The sequence below is a fragment of the Anomalospiza imberbis genome, chromosome 4 (genome assembly GCF_031753505.1).
Source record: "Anomalospiza imberbis isolate Cuckoo-Finch-1a 21T00152 chromosome 4, ASM3175350v1, whole genome shotgun sequence".
NCBI lineage: Eukaryota > Metazoa > Chordata > Aves > Passeriformes > Viduidae > Anomalospiza > Anomalospiza imberbis.
The window spans coordinates 23,107,373-23,129,884 of NC_089684.1; the positions used below are offsets into that span (position 1 = coordinate 23,107,373).

A 22,512-nucleotide genomic window follows, 5' to 3' on the forward strand; every position below is an offset into this window, starting at 1 on the left:
CCTGCCTCCTATTTCTGCCCTTCTTCAGCCTTCTCTGACCTTCTCTTTTTTCCTGGTCCTTTGTCCTTCTTCCTCCTTCATCTCCACCCTTCTTCTCTGCTGTACTGCTCCATCTACCCAGCTCTGTCTGACCTTTCTGACATTCTTTGAACATCTCTGACCTTCACTTCTGTTGTTTTCTCTGCCCTTCTTTAACCTCTGCCCATCTCCACTCTTCTCTGCTTTTCTGCCATTCTTCTCCTTTTTCACCCTTCTTTACCAATCTTTTGCCCATTGCTCTTCTCTGCAGCACTCACCCCAGCTCTGCCCCATTCTGCCCTTTTTTTGCATTCTTTGATTTTATTGCCCTTCTTTATCCCCTTTACACACCTTTTGGCCCTTTGGTCACTGCCTGTCCAGCTCTACACACTGCTCTCAACCCTTTTTTGCCTTTCTCTGTCCTCCTTCACCTCCTCTACTCTGCTGTTCCCCATGTTATAAAACCACTATAGGCCATGCCCCCAACTCCCTTTCCCTTCTTTTCTGCCATCTTCTCTGCTGTTCCCTGCCTTCCTGTGCCCCTCTTTACCCCTTTCTTCCCGCTTTCACCTGCCTGTGTCATCAGGATTCCTGGAGTTAACACTGTTAATTTATTTAGTGCTATTCCCCAGGATGAGTAAATGTATTTTTTTCTGTGCGCTTGATGCTAATGCTTGATGATAGCTGCACATCACCATAGAAACCAGGACAGGTTCTTCTGTAAGTCAAAGGTTAATTTATAATTATTTTTAAAATAATCTTGCTCAGATGCATCAGTGTAGACAGGACTTGTTCAAAACCTTCTTCCTTACCAAATAATCTATTTTTCTATTCTAGCTCTTCCAAAAATACATTAACATGGCTCCTATTTGCTTAAGGCAGAGTCTCCATAAGGTGTTATACAAGAGAACTGTCTGGTTCTGAGTATTTGTAGCTATGTTTGCATTTGACAGAGTTACTGACAGCCCCAGCTCTCTGTAGGATGGCTGTGGACCAGAGCACAGATGACTCATTGTGTATGATGTTGTTTCACACCAAAGTGTTTGCTCTGTGTACTGAACATGTGTGCGAGTCAATAGCAAAAAGTTTGAGAACAAACACAGTTTAGATGGAAATAAATTCACATTCACTGAAATTGTTATGCCCAAGTGAGAAACAACAATATAAATGTCTTTTAAAATGAGTTTTACTTGGGTTGGTTCTTGTGTCTTCTACTAATATTTGAGGGTCAGGCAGTGTGAAAAGAGGTCGTGGCATTTTCTTGCAGCAAGTCTTTTCATTCCAGAGATGGGCAGAAGGGAGTTTGTGTCTCTGCTCAGATTTCCCCCATGCAGCAGCAATACCCAATAATTGGGTGGTATTTTTCCCTTGGAAACACAAACTTTTGCCAAAACTGTTTTTCTCCCCAGCCTGTCTCCCCAGATGCCTTTTCAGAGTTCAGCAGATATCTGAATAACTGATTTTGTATTGGGAGCTATTTACTTGCCTTGTTGCCAAATAACTGTCCCCTAAAGCCCTTGCACATCTATAAGATGTAGTTAATAAAGTCCTTTTGATCTGGTGATGATGTTAATGTCCTCCTAGGAACTGACTCAGTCACATGGAGGTGTCCCCTCAGCTGCCTCCTCTCTCCCCACCTGAACTAATACGGATCTCTGAGAACAGCACATTAACTCAGTCCCTCAGAATGCTTGACTGTACCTCTGTGCCACATCTTCTTTTATTAAAAAAACCCTCTACAATGTATGTTGGAAGATTTCCCATCTGTGGGACATACACATATATAGGCAGTCTCCTACAGTAGTGTCCCCTTTATGAAGATGTGGAAAAGGGCACAGAAATAATCCTCTTTTCTGGTTGGCATATAACTAATTGCTTTTGTGCTAGTGTAGGAGATTAAACTGTGTAACTTACTTATAAAATCAGGTTTCTCATGGAGTATGGGTATAAACTCACAAAGACTTCAAGAATCTTTACTGGGCTTTGAATTGTGTCCATAAGAACCTGTAGGTGACAGCCTGGTTCAGACAGTGCTGTCTCATGGGGATCTCTAGAATGAGCCGCCCTTACTTATGTGGAGGCTTCTATACGTGGTAATATGCTCAGGGAACTGGGGAGCAAAGGAAATCCTCTCAGTCATTCCCCCAAAGTCTCTGGCAATATCCCTTCTGCAAAGTATTTCCACACGCTAGACCTGCTCTTGCAGCCTGTGTGTTTTTGGAGCGCAGTAGCCAATGAAGCCAAGATGTTCTCACCCTCAAGGAGTGTCCCAAGACATGGCTAAGCTTTGTCAGCTGCAAGGCTCCAGATGTGGCCAGGCTGGGACAGATAGGGAATTCCCATTTTCTTATGCTACAGACAAGCCACAAGGCTGCAGTACCATCCCTTTCTATTCTGTGCTTGCAGAGGCTGAGCTGCAACAATGTCCGTTCCATGGCAGGCGAGGAGCCACCTCCTGGGACCAGCCTGAGGGACAAATCCAACCTTGGAAAACAGCCAGCAGGATGGCATGCAGATCAAAGGTGTATTGCAGAGCTCAGCTGCAACAGATCCCTTAGAGACTTTTTAAAGCATTTTAGCTCACTTTTAACTTCCTTGAAATGGAGCACAGGTTCTTTCTGGAAGGAGAAGAAGAGCAGAGTTTGGTACATGCCCTGAAAAGCACAGGCACCTGAGGAGTATTGCCATCTTCTGTACCTGTTTGCTCAGTGACTGTGATATTTGCAAGAGGTTTATTATTCCTGCTGTACCTTTTGGAAAATTACTCCACAAATCTCTGAGCCTGGAAAAACTCTGTTTTGATGACATTTAAACATTTTAAGTGTCATCACAAAAATTTCAAATGTGGTGCATGTATGTATCCAGTGTCCTACAAAGTGTGGGCAATACGTATGGGTGTGAAACAATTTTCCCAAAAGCAAGAGGTAGAGCAGTTCAGTATTCATGTGCCTTGTGAAATATGCTTTTAATGAGAGAAAGAGGTTTTTGTTTTGGTCTCTTTTTTTTCCCAGTTTCCACGCTCTAGTTTGATTTTTCCGTCCATCAATGGACATAAACAGTATAAGTGCATGAGAGTATCTGCATGCCAGTGCAGGTTTCCAAAAGCTTACAAGCTACAGTGGGCCATCCTATTTTGCAGTTAAATTCCATGTCTCTGATGGATTTCCCCACACTGTTGCTAGGAGATGAAGGTAATGCCTAACAAACGATATATTGACAAAAAATTTTCCAGAACAAATCTATCTTGTTATGGTAAATAGAGACTCACATAAAACGGATATTGCCGGATTTATTTCCTTAGTGGTGGTACTGGCAAAATTGCATACATCAAGTGAAGGTGAAATTTCCCATCACAAATGCAGTTTTGTTTTGTTTTCTTGGCATAAAGACTTTCAGTGTGTTTAATGCCGAAAGCGTTGCTGCCTTCCAGTGTGTTTTGTTGCTAGGCTAATAGGATGAACACATCCTACATCAGCGATTTTCCTTCTTCCCTTCTCTGCTACTTCTCCCTTTCAGGAAGAAATGTGGCTTATCCAACTGGTTCCCCTCTTTTCATGACTCTTCTGGGAAACGTGGATTCCTTCTTTTAAAGCAGGGAATAAGTGTGCATGACTTGGGACATGTTGAGATTTGGCCAAGAAGCAGCTAATGCAATGGAAAAGCAGATCAGCCTCTTGCTTTATAGCTCCAGGCACTTCCACATTAAAACAAAACAAAATACAAAATTAAATGGAAATCTAATAAAGAGAGGAACTTCAGGAATTCTCATGGAAAGATTAAATTTCTAGAGAATGACAAATTTTCTCCCTTTTTTCTGGTGACATAATGAACACACAAATAGATTTGAACAGCAAAAGCCAACATGACTTGAGCCATATGAAATAAAAATTTTGCTGGAGAAAAATCTTAATTCTGGTGTGGCATTTATATTTTCCCATCCACTGCCATCCCAACAGTTCCTACGCCGCCACAGGAGTTTCTGGCTCTGAACACATGCAAGTAAATAACTTGCTGTCCAGAAAGATGAGGTCAAGGCTGAAAAGTAGATTGCCTCTTTCAGGGTAGGAAAGGAATAAGGGAGAAGCACATTCCCCTTCATTCTCCTATATGCATCATTGCACAGAGGGAACAGAGAATCTGAACTTTTTTGAGTTAAAGCTACTGTGTCCCTGACTCCACAACTGTGCAAATATTGGGCTGGTTTCATCTTGGGTGTGAATCTGCTCACACAGGCAGGGCCATCTGCACAGACCAGTGGCAGATGTGGTCCCCTCCTCCTCTGTTCACAAATGAAAGGTGTGGAAGGGAAGGAAGGCAGAAATTGTCACTTCTTATCATCTCACTCCTTGGCTGGTCCCCTCTTGGGATGCTTCTTTACCTTCTGCCTTGTTTACCTTCTGCCTTGCACGGCACAGCAAAGGTGAACCCATCAGCTGGCCAGAAAAATGCAAGTGGGAAAGAAGGTGACACATCATGCCTGGAGTCACTCTGGCCATTTCCTGTTCTGGGGGGAGGGAGGGAAATGATGTTTCTCTGGTACTGATGAGAAAGTCTTCAAGAGGGACTCTTTCCACCACAGTTCTGAACGTCTGTGTCAACTTTTGTAGCACTGGTAATCACAAACAAAAGTTGCCACAAATCAGAAATCTGCATTAAATTAGTCGATTTGCTTGCAGAGGGTTTTAACTAGACAGGAATGCACTGAGATGTTATCTCTATTTGTTTTGATGGGCAGGGGAGAGGGGACAGCTGGGAAGGGCCTTGCAGCTCCTACTGTTACTGCACTTATCTGGTTTTCTGCTGTAATATCTTGTTTTTAGATGCTTACATTTCAGCCAAGCATTAACCATTTAGGATGAGACTGACCATGCTGGGATGGCACAGGCCTGCACCTGTGAAATATAAGTTTTAAAAAAAAAGTGATGTAATTTTTTCCAGATTAAAGCCAAGTGAGGGGGCGGGGGGCAATATTTTATTCTATATTAAAAGATCACTACAATTTCTTTGCTTTGAGATTTGGCATGGTGGTAGCCGTTAGGTGAAAAGGCTGTTTGCTGAACATATGGCAAACCAAGCACATTTAGCCAAAGTAAAAGAAAATAGTAACAATAAGCCCTTAAAGCACAAGCAGAGCACACTTGCATTCAGCAGAGACTTGGTTCTCAAGACTGTATTGCTTAAGGGTTTGCTTCTTATAGATGTGTCCTGTTGGTTTCCCTCAACTTACAGCTCTGCAGGGTATGGATCCTCTCCTCACAAACCTGTTTGCCAAGCCTGGAGCGCAGTGTAGGAGGCACCTCTTGGTTATATGCAGAGGTACAGCTAGAGAGTGGAAAATAGAGCAGAACTTGGAGCTTGGACAACCTCCACCAGAGCTGAAATGTGACTGCTCTCTGCTAGGTAGCTATGCCTTCTCTGGGCTGGGGCTGGCTGCAGTGGGATGACAGACTGCAAGCAAAGCGCTGCACCAGTACAATGCACCAGGCAACCTGGAGTGGGAGGTTTGGGAAACAGTCTGCTTGATGGGGAGAGATGGAGAAAAGATAGCAAAGATGACAAAGGAGATTTTGCAAGGAAGGGAGATTGTGATAATCAGGAGCTCTGAGGAGGGCCAAAAAGTTGCATATTAAAATAGGGCCATGGACAGGGTCAATGACTACCAGGACACAGTAAAATAACAACACCAAGAAATTAACAGAACAGGAATGGAAAAGCAGAGAAGAGAGAGCTTTTCCTTCTTCTTTTATATTTATGCTAAGTGCTCATTTTCTTTATCCAGCCCAGTGTAGTTGATATCCAAGGGTCATTCATGGGGATGGTTAAAAATCAGAATAAAGTTTTCTTCAGCCTTTTGCAGCTTTAGGATGAGCACAGGAGCCACTCTCACAATCTTTGTGGCACTGGGGACTTCTTTTTGGAAAGATCAATAGGTAGGGTGTTGTTAAGTGTCCATTTTCTACTGTCTGTTGTAGAACAGCAACTTGCAGATGCTCCTGAAAGCCATACTCATACCGTTGCTCAGCTTCAGAGAGTTCCAAGTGCTGTGAAAGGCAACACTCTTTGTGACTTTTTGGTGTCAGCCAAAAGTTGTACACAAACTTTCAAATCATTTGAGTCCCTATTAGTTTAAACAGAGTTTAGACCTTCAGGTGTGATGGCCATGAACTTTTGGGAAAATGTTGGTGACCAGGGTGCACTCACAATGGAAAATGTTTGACTACCAAAGAATTCATCTGAAAAATGCTCTTATATGGCATTGACTCTGCATCACTGTCATTTGTCAGGTATTTACTGGACTTCAACAAATTGTCTTCAATAGGCTTGAATCAGCTTTCAGTAAGTTAGTCAAATGTGACTGAACTCTGTGGCCTCTTAACAGTGAGTTAAGTGTATTTTTTGTTCCACTGAGTGTTTTTTGAAAAAAAAAAAGCATCTTCTGGCTTGTCCCCAGTATTACAGGGACTGCCATTACCCACATATTTATTTAGCTCATACACTGTCAAATTAGAATGGAAAAAGCCTTTTCACAGAAGCTGCAAAGAGAAAACAATCTTAGCTGTATGCAAAATTCTCTTTCTTCTGTGGTCCTGCCCTTACAAGGAGCAGCCACAACTCTTTTCCTAGCCATCCAAATTAGGTATTTTTCAGTACTTGAACATAATATTCATCTGCCTTGAGTGGCTCCTGACTTTGTGAAGAGCAGATGGCCTGTGATAGCTGTGGGCTGCTGCACTGAGTGTCTCAAAGCTCACCAGAGTGACTTTAACTGCTTTAGTTTCTCCTACATTCCTAACACTGCTCTTCCAACATCTTAGTTTATTAAGTGTGCCTTGAGCTGTAGTGTCGTGTCCTTCTCTTCTGTTTCACTCTCTCCTCTGCTCACCTGTGAAGAGTATTACTAATTCAAATATATTTCAGATACTTCTGTTCACTGAAACCATATGTATGTATTATGGGGCTCTTTAAAGAAATGGTTGGAGCTGGCTTCAGTTTTGCACTCTGCTCTCAGAGAGCTTTTATTAAGTTTTCTGGGGTCTGTCCAGGTGTGTAGACATAAGAAAAGATTCCACAAATTTTATGGAATATATAAAGTATAAGACAGGAAAACTCTAGAAACATAAACAATATTTTATGGTTGTAACCTGTGAAATACCAGATTATTTCCTGATTCAAGTATGAGCATATACACATGGTATGATAGTCTTCATACAAATGATATTGAACTCTTAAAAAACCATTGCAATGTCCCATAAAGATTTTTTTTTTTTTTTTTGAGGAAAAAATATCTCTATTAAGGTAAGTTTGTTTTCCCTAATAGACATTATGAGTTAATTGCATTGAAAGGAAAATCTTTTCTAGTGTTCCTGCTTCACTCTGCAGGGGAGACTGAAATGTTAATAATGGTTAATAACTCAAAACAATCAGCCATTTGTGGAGGTGAGTAATTGGATCACATATGCTGACCTGAGAGGAGCTGTCATGTCTTAGAAGGGGTTGTAAACCATCAAAGACCCCCAAAGTGCCCACAGTGCCTTTCTGGGGCCTTTCATCCCCACTCCTGATGAAACAGGACTGCAATCATCACGTTAACCAACAACTCATCACAGGATCCGTGTGTGGTGGCATCTTTCTACTCTTATCCTTTCTTTCTCTTTCTTTCCTTTTTTTACATATTTTCTTGTTGTCTCTATGCTTTTATGTTGCTGTATTCCTACAGGTAATAACCAAAAAGGCTACATTTTTTCCATTGCAACCAAATTGTTTTAAAATAAACCCTACATATATATATTTATGAACACTGATCATTCAGTGTTGTTTCAGTCTAATTTACCCCAAGGGATCTATTAAGGACAACCTGAGTTACCCTTGCCTTCAGGGACAGGTCATAATGTGAAGATATGGGTTCTTTTTGAAGAAAAAATTATTTATGAGGCAGTAATTAGTTTTAAATTCTTCACTGCAGTCAATCTATTTGTATGAACTTCTTCATGTATGAAACCTGCCCTGTTTTTCAAAGCACGAAGTCTAAAGACAAAAGTCTAAAAGTTCCTTTTGGAAGAAATATTGATTGTGTTCAGTCACTAAAAAAGTGTCTTTATTGTTTCCTCTCCTACATTCAGAAAGTCTTGGAAACTGCAAATGTACAGTATTTAATGTAAAAAGTTATCTCTAATAGTAGAACCTTAATGAAGATCTTCTAAGAGAAGAATACAAAGTTAACCAGATTGTGGGAATATATATTCCAAACAGATGGAATGGGTTGTCAAATGTAATTGCAGAATTTCTTTGACAACTAAGGAAAGATATTCAAAACCTTAGCAGAACCTTTAATTCTTATTGTGACATAACTGTGATAGCACTGTTGTGGTCTCATTCCAAATGGGGCTTTATAATTAATTACAAAATCATTAAGATTGTAACATCATCATCATCATCACCATCATCATTATTATTATTATTATTATTATTATTATTATTATTATTTTATCATCTTCCTTTCTGCCTTTCATTTGTGTCATGATGATGTGGTTTTCCTTCCGTACAACTGCTGTTTAACTCATAAAATATACAGGATAAAGTCTTGTTTGGATCCAAGTGTGGCATGCAGAGCAATCTAGCTGCAGTGCTGTTAATTAGACTACAGCTATTTTGCATATCAAATATATCTGTTCAAATTTCAGCAGGAGTTGGTGTACTTTAGATACAAAGACTGTAAAGACATGTGGAGGCCTTTGTGTATAAAGATACCGCTTAAATGTAAACCATTGCACTTTGATACCAGCTACACGAGGTGTGATCAACAAAGGGGCCTGGGGAGCACCAGCAGCTCCCAGTGGAGATGAAGCCGCTTGGATCCTCACTAGGGGGAAGCATCTCCTCTCCTTTCCTCCCCAGGACTTAGCTCAGGGCACTGGGCTCAGGTTCCTCAGATCTGAGCAGTCTGGCGGAAGGACCTAAGGGATGATCAAGTGATTTTTTTAAAAATTAATGTTCTGCCTATTTTCCTCTCTTTACTTTGCATGCAGACTTTGCTGCAATAGAAAGAAAACTGCCTTTCTAGCACACTTCCAAGTCCAGCCTTGGACACGTCACTTAGTAAGCCTTTGCACAAAGCCCCTGCTGCTGCAGCTGTGTGGCAAACACTTGCTGTTTATCTAAGTATTAACCATAAGAAGTTTTATTTCTCATTTGCTGTTTCCTTGCCAGGTTTTCAAGTGCAGAGACAAAAGATCTGGGGGCTACACTGTTTTTAAACCTGCAAAAGCTCAGAGGAGGAAAACATATCCACGATTCCAGATGAACGCTTCAGTAGAGTAACACTAAGGGAGAAAGTTTTTCATTCCCACTTGCTTTTCAATTTCTTTAATTTTTCCAAATATTTTAATTGGTTCAGGTGATTTAATTAACAATTACACTGCTTGGGTTTGCTCTGAAAAAGTTTGACTGAATCAAGTCTTGTCCTTCCTTTTGCATCAAACAAACGATATAAGAAGGGTCAAGCAACCAGGAACTAAGAGCAGTAGGTTCACGGAAAATGAAGCCTGGAATCAGAGTTTGGTCACCAGAGCTGCTGGCTTTGGCTCCCTTCACATTGCAAGGGAGAAGGCAACATGTCGTTTAAAAAAACAAAGAGGCTTTTCAGGTATAGGCAAGGACTGTTTGGGAGGGGGGCTTTATTGTGTTTTGGGGTTTTTTTATGTTACATTCACTTCAGAAGGCCTCATTGCGGGGTTCAGTGCCCAGTGCCGGCTGCCCGCCGGGGCGAGCAGAAGCAGCCCGACTGGAATCCTGGCTGGAATCCTGGCTGGAATCCTGGCTGGAATCCTGGCTGAAATCCTGGCTGGAATCCTGGATGGATTCCTGGCTGGAATCCTGGCTGGAATCCTGGCTGGAATCCTGGCTGGATTCCTGGCTGATTCCTGGCTGGATACTGGCTGGAATCCTGGCTGAAATCCTGGCTGGAATCCTGGCTGGAATCCTGGCTGATTCCTGGCTGGAATCCTGGCTGAAATCCTGGCTGATTCCTGGCTGGAATCCTGCTGATTCCTGGCTGAAATCCTGGCTGGAATCCTGGCTGGAATCCTGGCTGATTCCTGGCTGGAATCCTGGCTGGAATCCTGGCTGGAATCCTGGCTGGATCCTGGCTGGAATCCTGGCTGATTCCTGGCTGGAATCCTGGCTGATTCCTGGCTGGATCCTGGCTGGAATCCTGGCTGATTCCTGGCTGGATCCTGGCTGGATCCTGGCTGATTCCTGGCTGGATCCTGGCTGGATCCTGGCTGGAATCCTGGCTGATTCCTGGCTGGATCCTGGCTGATTCCTGGCTGATTCCTGGCTGAATGCTGGTGCCACCTGCTGAGGGCCGGGGAAGTGGCAGGGATCTTCCTGCGGGCAGCACTCTGTCCCTGCGAGCTGCCGTGAGGAGCCAGGAGCATCACCTGCAGTTTGGCAGCCATGGTGTCACACCCGGGGTGGTCGCTGCCCCCTCTTCCCTCCCCTGGCAGCGCAGGGACAGAGGGAACAACCCCAGACTCGGGCTCCTGGGACAGCTGGACAAGCAGCGAGGCCTGGGCACTTGTGCTTATTCACAGCTTCCACCGCGGTCAGGGAGCGCTTCAGCACCACTGGTATTTATTAATAAGCGCCGTTCTGGACGATGTAGGTATTTTGTGTTTTGTTTCCCGAGGACTGGCTGAAGGCACTGGCCGGTGGAATGCCGGCTCCCACAGAGCCCTCTTCACCCAGCAGTGCCTGGGATGAAGTCGTCCACACCTGGCAGCGGGAGCAGAGGCCTCAGAGACATGAACTCCTGAAGCATTAAATGAAAACTGGTGTCTGGAGAGAGGAGGGAGATCCCCAGGTGGTGCCTCTGGGAAGGGAAATTAACACTGCTGACCTGTGCTTTGCCCTCCCTGCTGCCCTGTTGTGTTTGGAAGCTGGGCTGAGGAGAGGTGCCCAGGTGGTGCTGGTACAAGGGATATATGCTGGGAGCACGTGGGGAGGGGTCGGAACAGGGAAAATGAGAGCATTCTAAGAGTGGGGAAAGGGAAAGAGAGGGGCTGCTCACGCTCCTGGAAGACCAGGCTTTGCTAACACGTCTCACAGTGTGGTGTGTTGGCTTCTCAGACCTGCACCATCCTCCCCTCTTGCTTGTCTAAATCGAGCATGGCTAAATTCCTGCAGCTGCAAACATGTAGTTATTACTTAAGCTCCTTTTCCTCTTGACCTCTCTTTATCTCCATTCTGAAAATTTACTGGTAAATCCACACATTAGAGATTTTTGTTGTTTGTTCTTAGGAATTATCTTTATCATCCAGACAATTTGGGATGTACCAGGAAGGCAGCGAGCAGCATTACTTTTATTTTGCTGACAGTTGTCATGATGGGTGGTGACAGCACAGCTTCCATCCACTGTGTGGATAAGTTAGTTATTTGAATGTGACATGACCTTCAGATTAGGTAATCATGGGCTGCTGCTTTTATCAGATCCTCCAAGAAAAAAGATTACTTCCTGCAAAACCAAATTAGAATTCATGATTTTTCCCAAGGAAACTTCATACTTTTGGTCTATAATAGGGAGATGAGTTTTTTTTTGTAAACAAAATTCTTCTCTTGTATGTTTGAAGAAAGCAAAGTAAAATATGACTTTGACATTTCTTAATGATGCTCTGCACATGTGATGCTGCGCAAGACAGTGGTTCCTGGGATCCTGGAGCTTTAGATAATGTAGGCACAGGCTTGTACTTAATTTGATTTTTAATCCACTGTGCAGTATTACACAAGGAAAATATTTATTCCACAAAATAACCAAAGACCTGCTGTTATTCAGGGATTATTGCAATGCATTCGTATGCAAAGAAAATATTCCAATAGTTGCTGTTCGGTGTTTTTTGGAACAACAGTCTGAAGTCTGTTTAGGTTGTATGCTTAAGCCTTCTCCCTTCTGTATTGAACATTTTGATGCAAGATTTGTCAAAATATAAGAGCTTAGCCAGTTTGTCTGAACACTGAAGTCCTTTGCACATTGGGTTCAAACTGTGGCAGGGTTTTCTTTGGGGAATATATGTTAACTGCTGCCAAATATTATATTTACATCAGGATGTGAGATTTCCGCCGCTGGAAACATGCGCTGCCAAGTACAGCATTCCTGAGTAAATATGGAAGCACAGATCATTGTTTGTGGTCCACCTATTCACCCATCTGAACCTCTGTACTCTGATGGCTGAAAGCAAAAGGGAGTTTCAAAAGTACACAAGAGCACTTTTCTCCTCATTTGACTTAGGCCCTGACCAGACTTCTTGTGAAATCAGTGGATGGAGATGCTACCCCTCTGTGGCAGGAACCCCTTCCAGAAACTTCATTCCTTATTTGGAAGTGGGATGCAATTTAGCACCCGTCTCAGGGTGACTGACCTAAATGAAAGGCAATTTTCACATTATCCTAACTAATTCCACCAATTTGAGGCAGGCCACCTGAAAATTCTCACTGTAATAGTTTTTTGGTCTGAATTTTTATGAAAGGTGAACCATAACAAAATTACTTGCAATTTTTACATACATCAGTGTGTCTATGCAGTGTAAAAGCCTTATCAATATAAGATTAATATTAATTTGATAGAACCTGAAACAAAGGAGTGCTTAACTGACTTAGCACTCAACTCAGTTCTTGCCCTGGGAGAAATTCCCACTAGCTTTGCTTGAGTAAAAATGAGAAAGAAAAAAAGGAGAAAGGTTGTGCAAGGTAACACACCTCTAGTAAACAAATAGCTTCACTGACTATATGTCTAATCTGAGACTATGTATCCTAGATTCATTCAGGCATTAGTCCACCTGCCTCAATTGCCATAAAAACTTCCATTTAAATATGGAAGTAGCTTAGCATAAAGAAGCTTATTGATTATATGCAGGGTAATGATTACACCCATGTGGGTGCTGTGGGATGCATTTGCTTTATTGATTCAGATGGACCTGTTCCTGGTTATACCTGAAAAGGAGTCCTGTGTTAGAATCTGGTGAAAAGAAAGAGGCTTTTTTATATTCAGATGGTTTCTCCTTGCTGTTCTGGCCCATGAGGACAGTGGGCATTTGGCATGGTGCAAGGCAATGTCAGAACCACTCCTGATACCACCAGCCAGCTCTAAATGACGGAAACTGTTACTGCCAGATTTACTTGCTTTTCCCACTGTGATATGCACCCAGCACAGCTCAACTGCTCTAAAAGGTCTGGGACGTTATTTCAGATTCTATCAGTCTCTCACAGTTGCTAGCTAACATCATTTGTTTGTTTGATGAGATAGAGCATTGTGGCTGCTATGTTGTTTATATCCTATTCAGGGATGTTGCAGGATATCTTTAAACAAAAAGCATTGATGTGTTGTTTTTTCATTGGCCCAAAGAATTTCTCTCTTGTACGTTTAAACCTTGCACTCACCAGTGCTGCTCTTGCATCTGCATACTTATATGTTTCTGTAAAAGGTGTTGTTCATCCGATGCCTATTTTAACATGCTTAAATAACAATGTTTCTATTATGTATTTATTGCACCTAAACACATATATGCATAAATATGTAAAGCTATTAATGCCCTTCTCCTTTAGGGGCTGTTACTGTTGGCTTTTCAGTAGACATTTAATACATTTAAAGGTCCAATTAACCAGCTTTTTAACAGTCCTGGAACTCCACAATGCAGTTATGCCACACTTCCCGTGCAAAGGTTTGTGAGGGTAGCTATTGCTGCATTATGTGACTTGTTAAGTGTAGTTGAGTGTGGTGGGAGCCAGGGAGGCTGCATTTTGATCATGACATTTAATAGTGTCTGCTTTTTTTTTTTTTTTTGGTGGAACTCAGATATATGCAGTCGCTTGTTCTATACATCATGTACCACTGTAGTCTGAGCTTTGGCCAAGCATGTTTAAATCTCCAGTCTGTGCTTAATGACAGGATGAAGAATGGTGTTTTTCTGTCTCTTCTAGGAGGAAAGCTTATCAAAGATATTACTTGTGGTGGCAGCATGCTTACTATAGACACTATCTTAGAAATGACTTGAGATAATTATTAATTGTGATTTATACTTGCATGACTGGAAAGAAAGAAAATCAATTAGTGCTGGCCATTACATTGCCCTGGGGTTGTAATATATAGGCAACAGATCCCATCTGTTCTTTGGGGATTGCCAATTATCTAGTTTAGACAATACTAATACTATTAGTATTTGGAACACAGTTCTGTTAAGAAAATTCCTTCAGGATCGCTCTGCACCTCTGACTTTGGAATTGGAAGGGTTGCAACAAGAAAAGTGAATCAAAAAGAATAAATCTTAAACAGCATTTTAAATTTTTTTTAAATTGCCTTTGAAACTGAAAAAAATGCCATATTTTGTATTTAAACATTAGTTTAATTTAAAAAAAAATAACATTATTAAAACAGTGATGCACATCCTCTCTACATGTGTTATAACATTCTGGACCACTTGCAGTGAGAAAACACATCTGGATTTGAACATGAGTGAGAACTAAAGTGTGACTCACAACTTTACCTGTAGGGATAGACAGTGTTGCTACTGGTTCGTTGAACAAGTTTTCAGAGGCTGGTTGTGTCAGTCTGACAGAGAAAGGCATTCCTTCCCATAAGTAAGGAATTTCAGCACATGAAATTATGCAGTGCAGTAGGGTCTGTGTACCCCCTTCAACATCTCCAGCACCCCTGCTGCTCTGCTGGATCTTTGATGGGCAGCAAGTCAGTTGTGAATCTTAGCAGTGGTTCCAATGTCCTGTAGCTGTTGTGTAAAATCCAAGGGTAAATGGTTCTTCCTTGTGCACTACCCTCCTGTTCAGGCCAGGGCTATAGCTGCTCTTTAACTTTCACAGCCTTGAAAATACCCTCTCATGTATAGCTAATTCAGAATCCACAATGTTGATTTGGAGGAAAATATGAGGAAATAATGCTTGGCAGTTTTGTGTGATCTGAAATCCACAGAATTACAGAGGAACGGAGGCAGCAGTTATGTATCCTGGCTTAGCAGTTCCCATCTTACTCACAACATCAATCCTGAGACCTCTGTTTGTAGAACACTAAGCCAAATTTTTGTTTTTGTTTTTTCTCAATTCACACTTTGCTCTCTCTAAAGAACCTTGAAAAGGTGCAGAGAGAAAAATCACTTTATCAGTTTTGTTTTGAAAGCTTTGGAAGGAAAAGCAGAGTGAATTCCTGAGAGCCTATGGGAATTCAAGGCTGAAGAGCAGAGGGGCTGTGGAGGAAACCTCAGTGTTACGAACTTATGTGTGATTCAGCTTGCAGGATGAAATGGAAATTATTTTACTGATTTTGCTGGGAGCTGAGCCAAGTCCTTTTACAGGATAAGGTGGCATTATGCACTGCACACTTGGCAATAGGACTGAAATTGAATATACAGAACTTTGATGTAGGGAAAAGTCTGGACAAGAACAGGTGATGAAATCCTGTTCAAGAGAGGGGAAAATAGAGCACCCAAATCATTCTTGCAGTTCAAATAGGGGAGGTAGGAACCTAATGGCAGCTCTAGCTTTCATTAAAATCCGTAGCTGTTTTGCCTTGGCTCTTAATAGGGCAGGAGTTGGAGCCATGAGAGATCAGGTTTTGCCCCTTTCCACATTACTGAGAAAACTCCAATTGGCTTTAAAAAGTGGGGAATTATGCCACTAAGTTTGTAACACATAAATTATGTTTAGTCTATTTGTTTTGTGCAAAAGTTGCTACAAGAAAAGAATCAAGATATATGAGGAATGACAAGTTGAAACATCAATTCAGTGAAACTGTGGAGCTATTTTTAGCATTTTTATGTTAAAACTTCCTTTTGAAATAGTCCCACTGATCTTACATGGATTCTTTGAAGATAAAAAGAAGACTAAGGGTGGCCTTTGCAACAGAGATTTCCTTCTCAAGTCAATTGGATTTTCCCATTGGCAGGTCAGGGAAATACATTGTAGAGAGAACATAACCTAAATCAAAGCCCACTTACAACCCCTAGTCCAGTGGAAGTCCTTCCCCAATGTCAATTCCTAATGGAAAAAAAAAATTAAAGAAGGTTAGCATTTTTATATGAATTTTCTATGGTTCACTGTTGTGATACATCTAATTACTGCTATTATTCTGACCAGTAATAAAAACACACTGCTAGCTAGAGCTTACTGTACAAGAAGCTTGATAAAGGTTATTCCAGCCACCTTGGAAGGCTCTTGATCTTCTTTGTTGAGGTTATCCTATAAAAATCAAGGAATTCCAGAAACACAGGTACAAACACAATTTAATTCCCTGCACACAGCTGGACTATCCAGCAGCCATTCAGCTGGGACATGAGGATTGTGGTGTGTTTCATGGTCACGAAATAGGCAAACATAACCTTGTCTATTTTTTGGGGTGTTTTTCAAGAAGTACTGGGGTACAGTTGGAGAAATCAGTTTATTGCAGGACCTTTCCAGGACACTTGGGAACACTGTGTCTTTTATACCCCTGCAGACATCACAAGCTCATTTAAGTCATGCCACACATTTGAGATCTCCTGGAGTAAATTACTTACATTTTTATTTTTAGTTTGAAGAAAAAAATCAGGACTCAAGAGCTAGTACTTGTACATAGTAGCACCCTACCAGATATCTCTGATATCACTGAAATAGACAGGTCTCTGTGGGAGGGTTTTACCATGTTTATCTGAATCACCGCAGCAGAGATACCTTGGAGAAATCCTGTATGACAGCTGAGGGAAGAAAACACCTTCACATTTATTTAAAATTTATGTTTTTCTTATTGTACAACTTGCTTTTGTGGGAGATGGTCTGAGCTGGTGATCAATCCCCTTGTTTCTCAGATATACAGAATTGAGAGGTCTGTCAGGCCACAAAAGCAAGACAAGGCTGGTGGCCACAGACATGCTTGCCTGCTGCAGGGTTCACTGAAGGGGACTACAGGGTACACCTGGAAGTGAGAATTGTTCCTCAGAGAGCCCAATGGGTCACCTGGAGATGCTGGGGGCATTTGTGGGACAGTGCTGGTGATGACACTGCCCTCCCATGGAAGGCAAGTGAGGAGCTGGTGGCTCTCTCTTGCACTGGGCATTACTTAGTGCAGCACCACACTGGTTACTGTGCAGACTTGTCCAGTAAAACAGTAGCTGGAGATGGAAGGAAGGAAGTCAATGAATCACCAGGAATCTGTGCACAGCCCTTCCGGCTTTCTTTTCGTTAGAGAGATTTCATTAAGCCTTTGACTAATGAAAGAGCTGAAAATGCATAAGGCTCTGTTAATTACTGTGGAGCTATGCTTTAAGCAAATCATAGGTGGGATATTTTCATAATTGTAATAATGTTTGCTATTGTAGCTTCCTTTGCTGCAATACTGAATTACTCTTCAATCACAACCAAATCAGACACATTAGGAAAGAGCAAATCCAATTCTGCATTTCTGTTACTGCGGGTATCTACCACTAAACAGTTCTTATCAGTTTACTAGCTGTATTTTACCAGCAAGAATGGTGAAAATAAAGCTAGGATTTAGCCATTCCTGAATTAATGATCTGAGTCTTGCACACATGGCAATGCTCCAAGTGGAAGCCCTTGAAAATTGGTCTGCAAAGTTTCTTGACATTGTACTTGAGCACAAGTGTGCACAAGTGTGCACTAAAAGCAACTGTGCCTAGGTGAGCTCTTGAAAGTACAGCTTCAACAAGGCACTGCAGTTGTTCACTTAATGTTATCTCTCACTGTCAGAGTCACAGAATTGTTTGGGTTAGAAGTCATCTCAAAGATCATCCAGCTCCAACACTCCGTCTCCATGGACAGGTACAATTTCCACTACACCAGGCTGCTCAAATCTCCGTCCAGCCTGGCCTTAAACCCCTCCCAGGGATGGGGAATCCACAACATTTTTGGGCAACCTCTTCCTGTGTCTCACCACCCTCACAGTAAAGAACTTCTTCCTAATATAAAATCTAAACCCACCCTCTTTTATTTTAAAGCCATCCCACTTTGTCCTATCCATCCTTATTTAGTTTTTCACCCTGCTTTCTGCCCTTTTTCAGCGGGTAAGCAGTTCTAGAAGATAAACTCAAAGTCATTCTACAAAGTTGGAGATCCTGTAAAAGGATCTCCTGCAAAAATAATTTCGCCTTTTATCCAGGGAATATTTAAAGGTGTAAACTCGTCAAATTCACATGACTTGCCTTTCTGATCTTTGTTTTCTCAGTCCTGTCAGTAAAAACATTTGCCACCTTGCTCTACTCACTGTTTAAAGTGGCTACAGTTTTAAGAAAGCTTATTCTTTATGTTATTTTTAGTGCCTCTTTGGATTAATTCCCTGCTTGTATATGACCAGTCAACACTATAATCTTACAGTCTGCATTGAAGTCCTGCAGAGGATGACTTTTGTGAATTCATCTTACACTAAATTCAGTTAAGGAGTTCGGAAGGATTTTTACTCTATGTAAAATTATTCAAATGTACTCACTAAAAAAAATTCCAGACAGAAAACATGTAGTACTTGCACTCTGAGGACGTCAGAGACAAAAGCTGCCCTGGTCTGTAAGGAATAAATTAAGACAAATCAGTGCAAGGTGTTCTGAGGATAACCAAAATAATATAACAGGGTTGTACTAATTAAAATAAAAATCAGTTTCTAAAAGGAGTTAGTAAAATGGTTACAGCTCTGTGTATAGGCGAGACATGACAAAATAAGAGGGTAATTACATTTTTATTTGAAAAGAGGACTTTCTAGGAATAGAGCAACACATTTGGTTTTGATTTGTGCTTCTGGTTTGGCTTTGGCTTCTGCTTAAGTTTAGCCTAGGTTTTGATTTCAAGCATACTCTGGAGTTATGCTTTTGTGTTCTGGAGAGTCTTGAGAAGGAATACAGCACCTCTTTAAAAGTAGCCAATCAAAATACCTTATTTTTGGGTTTTTTTCTACCAATTCCTTGTAGACCATCCTGTTACCAGTTGCATAGCAGAGGCAAATCCACTTCTTCAGCAGAAAGAAGCAGTTCATTTCAGCTGCTGGAGTGTAGGAGGTCCCTGGGATCTCAGGGGTCCCTTGTCTTGCAGAAGGTGGGAATGGTGCCACTGCATGGGCTGGAAGCTATGTGACAGCCTGTGTGGTCCTGCTGGAGCCCTGGCAGACAGATAAGCCATGAGTGCCTTTTGCACAGATAACGAGAGGAGAGGAAAGAAGCAACTGGGGCAAACACAGCAAGACCTGAGAGCACTTCACAAGAAGCCAGAAGGAGGAAAGGAAGCGAGGCTGTGGCACCAGAGTTGTTCTGGAGCTCAGTGTTCCTCCATGGACCCTGCCATCATTTCTCTTGTCCACCTATAGAATATTATGGCAGTGGTGACATTTGGGGTTGTATCTGAAGTAGAATTAGAAAATTAGAGCCCTTCTGATTTTGTGTTTGACCTGAAAGTAAAACTCTAATTGTAACTGAAAATCCTGGTGCTCTTATTTTAGAAGCCAAAATTAGGTTCCTAAACCTGACATTTAGGTGCCTAAATGAGCTACTTTCCCAGAACCTGCTGGGCAGTTACCAGTAGCAAAGATCAAGCTACTAATCCTGGTGGCTAAGAAGGATTTAGGAGCCTAACATTAGACACTCATTTTTGGAGCATGCTGACACTGAGTTTTAGCTCATTCCCGATTTATGTATTTTTATTTCTGTGAAGTTTATTTTCCAAATACAAGAAACTGCTCTTAATGTCTTGTGTTAATAGATAGTGTTGGCAATACATTTGCCTAAACCTATCCCAAAGACCATCACTGAATATTACAGGATTTCAGATTTACTGACTGAAGTCTGCCAGCAGTTCTCCCTGCTTTACAGGCCAAGGAAATGCATTTGGCAAAAAGTGAAAACTGCATTAAACTGAAGGAGGATGTTAGCAGTAAAGTAGCCCCAGCTTTTGCACATTGGATATAATTCTCCTTAGTAACTTAAGTAGGAATATCAGCCAGCTGCAGAAGTGTGAGCTTTATCTTCGTTTTTCACTCCTGGCCAATTATTTATCATATTTTCATGACCTCCAAGAGAATAAATTGGCTAGGGCGACCTCAGATGTGTTGGTCTGCCAGGCAGTCATATGGCCAGAACCCACTCCAGCTGAGTATGAACTGTATTGCCTGTTGTGTAAACATGGAAAAACATTGCTGATTTTCAATGCAGATACAAAGGGGAGAAGAATGTATAAAGGTACAACAGAGGGGGAAAGGCCAACAGAAGTAATGTTTGTTACAGGGAAATGGAAAGCATGTCAAAACTGCTGAAAACTGTGAAACAAAATGTCAGAAGTCTTGCAAAAGTCAAAGCAAGAAAAAAGAGGTGTTCAGCCAAGCTTTTAGCTCCATGTTGTTATGGGAGATATAGAACACAGGAGAACTGGCCACCTAAGAGTGCTTTATTTATTGCCATGACAAGTCTGTATGCAAGGGGGTATATTTGGCTACAGCTGGGCACTCAGGTATCTGGAGGTCACATTAGCGAGGTCACATGTGGTTATGAGAGAGAGCTGATTCCTGCACAAGGAGCAGCTGAGTTGCAGAAGTGCAATATCAGGTGTTTTATTGACATAGAGATCCCATCTGCCTCACCTGTCCAAGGGAATGGGATGTATGCTTCTCGTTCCATGCCCTGATAGCTAGAATTGCATATGCTTGCTTGTTTTCATACCCAGTGAATGTCACAGGCTAATGGTTCACCAAGTTCACAAAAACCTCAGCCCTAGATCTGATGTGATAGAAAATTCCTGTTGTTATAGAAAATTCCTGTTGTTGGTATTGTTTCTAACTTGCAGGTTCCGTTCTGTCACATAAACTGGGCTAATGCCCAATAGAAATAAAGATTATCCCTATTCCATATAATCCCCACCCTGAATGAGGCCACCCTGAGTGAGGCCAACCTAGTAATGTCTATGGGAAAGCAATATGAGACTGGAGTAGGATTCCATAGATTTGCAGAAAATAGAAATACATGACTGCTATTTGCATGCCACTGTTCCTTGTCCAGGACCTGTTTCTATGAACACTTGAATGTATAACTTTCAGCATTAAGAATTCCAGCTGAATTTAATAGGAATAATGATTACACACTCAAAATATGGATTTGTTAACCTGTCATTGAAGTAAATACTGAATAGACATGAGCAGATTTTTCCAAAGTAATCAGCCCTATTGCTGCTCACCCAAATTGTTGAAAGGATGGTTCTGGATTTTTTTTTTTTTTCATTGACTTCACTGGGAGTACAGTTAGTCTGGTCTGGAAGGATCTGATGAATCTTCCCAGTAACATTATCTAGAGAGCAGCTCTGGCCTGGCTTGAGCACAGATCTGGTCTGGCTGGGCACCAGGAAACATTGTTTTCCATTAAATTCCTCAGCAAATACTGCTATTTACTCCCCAAAGCATGCATTGAAATCATATATATCACCAGCTGTGAAGATGATCAAATATTTAAGCAATTCTTTATCAAACAGATCTTTTAGCAAAATGCAGAAAAACTCACTAAATTTTAAGCTTGATAAATAGTGTTCCATCAGCTCTACTGTTTGAAAGATTTGTGAAAAAAATCCATTTCAGAAGAGGGAATAAAATAAAAATATGGCCTGAAAGGAGCATATTTCTAATGCAGTTGCAAGAGTTGTCAGCAACCAGCAATCTAGCCTGGATGAAGACACCTCCCAGACACTGATGTTCTTGAAGAATTTTGTGACTCTTCCTGTTGTTTTGTGGTAGGTGGCTCAGTGACTCACCCCATGGCCTCCCAGTCAAACAACAAGATCCCAGGAAAATGAAAGTACCTCTAACACCAGTTGCTACCAAGAGATTGAAGTGCAGGAGCTTTCCTTTCCCCTTCCCCCTTCAAAAAAACCAACCAAACCAACAAAAGGAAGGTATGATTGCTATAAAGATGTGCTCAATCAAAGCAGGGAAACCACAGAGCAGGGGCTGGCTGCAGTGAGGTGTTGCTCCTCTTGCCCCTTGCTCATTGGTGTTCTGCTGGAGCAGCTCTAATGTCTAGATATTACTTCCTTATGTACTTTCCAATGTTTTTTTTTGCTTTCAAGTACTGAGCTGATCCAGTGCTAGCTGCAAGCTGATCCAAGTATCAGGTTATATAGTGATTTTCAGCAGCTATAAGCTAGGTCGAAACAGTCTCTATTCTCATAAAGTTCTGTCATGCAGCAAGGATGACAGAAAATGGTTATGCCAATTAAATGAAATAAAAATCTTATATTTCCTCAAGGAGTACTGAACAAATGCCAATACTTTACAGTTCTGCTAATGCAGATGAAGGTACTCTGCAAAAGTGAATTTTCTGTCAGTACAGTAATACTCCTGCAGAGGAGGAGTTTTGTGCAGTCATCATATCCACTTCAGTAAATGTGACAATTCAGGATATCATGTCACACATCTGGGCTGTTTCTACCCATCTTTTGCTAACACATGGATTTGACAGGCCATGTTGAAGAATTGACACCTAG

At 41.6% G+C, this 22,512-nt stretch overlaps 1 long non-coding RNA gene across 1 annotated transcript; it reads left to right on the plus strand.

Moving 5' to 3' along the window:
- The first annotated feature begins 7,178 nt into the window (after positions 1-7,178).
- LOC137473375 (uncharacterized) lies at positions 7,179-9,629 on the plus strand. Its single transcript, XR_010998736.1, has 2 exons — positions 7,179-7,455; positions 9,226-9,629. It is a non-coding gene; the product is annotated as an uncharacterized lncRNA (long non-coding RNA).
- Positions 9,630-22,512: the final 12,883 nt, after the last annotated feature.